This window comes from Cariama cristata, unplaced genomic scaffold (genome assembly GCF_000690535.1).
Source record: "Cariama cristata isolate BGI_N322 unplaced genomic scaffold, ASM69053v1 scaffold7079, whole genome shotgun sequence".
NCBI classification, from domain to species: Eukaryota; Metazoa; Chordata; class Aves; order Cariamiformes; family Cariamidae; genus Cariama; species Cariama cristata.
In genome coordinates, this window is record NW_009637340.1 from 16,943 (window position 1) to 19,833 (window position 2,891).

The 2,891-nt window shown below is 52.6% G+C and overlaps 1 protein-coding gene across 1 annotated transcript in view; it reads right to left on the bottom strand.

Moving 5' to 3' along the window:
- Positions 1-2,891, bottom strand: part of GFRA2 (GDNF family receptor alpha 2) — a gene marked incomplete at both ends in the record, with an annotated part of 18,276 nt that overhangs the window by 3,110 nt on the left and 12,275 nt on the right. The window lies entirely within an intron of this gene.

Genomic DNA, 2,891 nt, shown 5'->3' on the forward strand with positions numbered 1-2,891 from the left:
GGGATTTCACCACCTCTGCTGGCATAGAGCAACTCAGCAGCAAGGAGCAACATTTAAAAAAAAAAGTAAAGGTGAGGAAAGAGGATAAATGGGATAAAGAGAGGAGATCTACATGAGATCTAGGCTCAGGAGATGCAATCGCTTGTCTGGTTGCCCCAACCTGCGGGAGGGTCACGGGGAAGGGAGGGGTGCCGGCCTGCAGGTGGGTACCCCGTCGGGGATGAGCCCCCGAGCGTGGGACCCTCGTTCCTCCATCCTTTGTGGCTCCCCACCTCCCCTCGACTGGCAGAGCACACCATAAACTTCACAACCTCGTTTGGCCGCGCTGCTCCCGGCGTCATTACACGACTGTAAAATTTCACTGCTTGCTTTTATCTTCCCCCTGAAATGTTAAAGCTTAGAGCGCAATTAAAATGCCTGAGGTTGAAGTTTACATTTTCCTTTCTTCTTTTCAAGCTGAGAAAGGGAAAAAAAAACCCAAAAGGAAGCCTCGCAGAGAGCCCGGGGGCTGAGATGCTCATGCCCTGCCTGCCCTCCTGCCAGGCTCGGCTCTGGGGGCAGAGCGAAGGCAGAAAGAGCAGAGATGGGGAGAACCAGCAGGACCAGGAGGAACAGAGAAGGGACAAGAGGAGCAGCGGAGCTGATTTCCACTCCTAACCCAATTATTGGCTTGGTTACCCCTTCTCATCTTCTCTCACTGCTCGGCATCACGCACAGAACAAGTGCAAGGAGCGATGGAAGCCTGGTTATTTCCAGGGATATCGGTATTCCGGCTCTGCTGACCCAAACCCACGCTTTCCATGCGATGCTCTGGGGATTTTTCTTGGGACGAATCGAATCACCGAGGAGGAAGGATAAAGAAATGGGAAGGCTGTGGAAGAGGACGGAGAGATGGACCAGGTGGACAGACAGATGGGGTGCAGTTATCCAAACTGACTCGGTCATTAAATGAATAGAGACGAGGCTGACTTGTGGCCCACGGTGGATCTCAATCACAGGGAGGAATCTCTGCGAAGCAGCCAAGTTGCTGACACTGTAGATGAGACCTTGCATTTCACAACAGAAAATCTCCTCAGCTCTTTTTCCCCCCCACACACTTCATATAGAAAGAAGGCATACATTATTTTCTTGAGCTTCCTCTTCCTTCCTTCTTAATTAAATGTCATCTTTGTCCAACCAGTGATTGAATCATACAACAGTACCTGCCTAAAGCCATAAGAACTGATGAAAATAAAGGGTAGAAATCATGTTTGGTTGTGATTTTTTTTAACTAGGAATGATTTGTTTTCAGAAGGTTTTGATCAAAGTAAACGGAGGAACAAATGAAGCAGTGATGAATGAAGTAGAAGGCATCCGCAGCGATACCTTCCATCCACCCAGCACTTTTCAGCCCACCAGATCCCAAGTGCACTAAGGGAACCGGGGGCAGGGACCACCGAAACGCAGCCGGCGCCGGGGAGGAACAGAGATGCTGTTGCTGAGCCCGCAGCCAAGAGCCCGCTGCAGTTTCATGGGCTTCGTCCTGGGGAAAGGACATAAAAGGGAATAAAGCACAACTGCTCAGGGCTGGACCTGGATGCTCCAGGTGGGAACGCAGTGGTTTCCTAGGGATTTTTGCTGTTCCCAGCCATCCGTGACTGGGGCTTTTTCCAGGTTACGGGATTTCACAGCCAACGATGCAAACATCATCTGCGGAGGAGCTGAGCTTCTTCGGGGGACTCCCTGGTCCTTTGGGGACCCCAGCATCACCCCATGGCGAGTCCCGTGGCGGAGCTGGGGGTTTGGTGAGAGCCACCCATGCACTGGTACCTTCTTTTGGCTGCTTCCCGCAGCTGGGCGTGCAGGTCGCACTCAGTTTTTGGCTGCCGACGGGCTGCCAGCAGCATGAACTGGATTCTTTTCCCACTTACACCAGCTGCCTGACCCACTTACAGCCTCCCGACAGGCTGCAAAATTTTCAGGGCAAGGTCAGGCTCTTCATCTGGGTTATTCAAGCACTCCCGATGAGAAGACAGGACTCCTGGGCATCGCCGCGCTCTTCTACACGTTGGATGCTAATAAATAGCAATAACGCAACTGGTGTCGCCTCAGGGAGAGACGCAACCGGGAGGCGGCTGCTCCGTGATATGGGGAGGGAGGATGGGTTTGGGTGAAAGCACTGACTTCAGGAAAACAAGGAATTCTGCAGCTCTCCTGGGGCATGTGGGAGCCAAGGAGCAAACTTTCTCCTTCTCCTTTCTCCTGGAAACAAAACTCACCCATCCCAGAAGCACGTTATTTTCACCAGACCCACATTTATTTTCCTCCCTAGCGATTTAGCACACAAGGAAGGAAAAACTCCCCAGCCCCACGGCGCACAGAAGGAGGCTGGGGGGTCCCATCCCGCACCCATTCCTGGGGCCGATGCTCAGCTCTCAGCACACAATCTCCCTTGCTGGAGCCGTACACGAAGCCCAGTGTGTCCAGAAAAGCTTTGCCAGGGAATATTTGCAGTTCCCAGCCCTCCCGGCAGCCAAACCCACCCCCGGATCAAGGGGTGTTGCTCCCCATTTGCAAGGTGGGAGCAGAAGGATGAGCCTGGGGTGGGTCTTGCGGAGCAGAAAAGCTCCGACTCCGCTCCTTTCACACAATCCCCATCTCAGGAAGGTATTTGGACTCCCTTCTCCTCCCCTCCACAGGCAATAAATAAAGTTTCCGACAGCATTTCCCCTCTCCCCAAATTAGAGGCGAAGGCACGTCAAGTCTCTTAAAGAACTGTGGCAAGTTCATCACCGAGCGCCACGAAAATTTGTCACGCTGCTCCCCGGGGCCCTGCTCCTGGCTTGTAGCATCCTCTAAGGCAAATGTTATTCTTTTCATAATACATGACAAGCCAGCTGGTAATCTTTCCA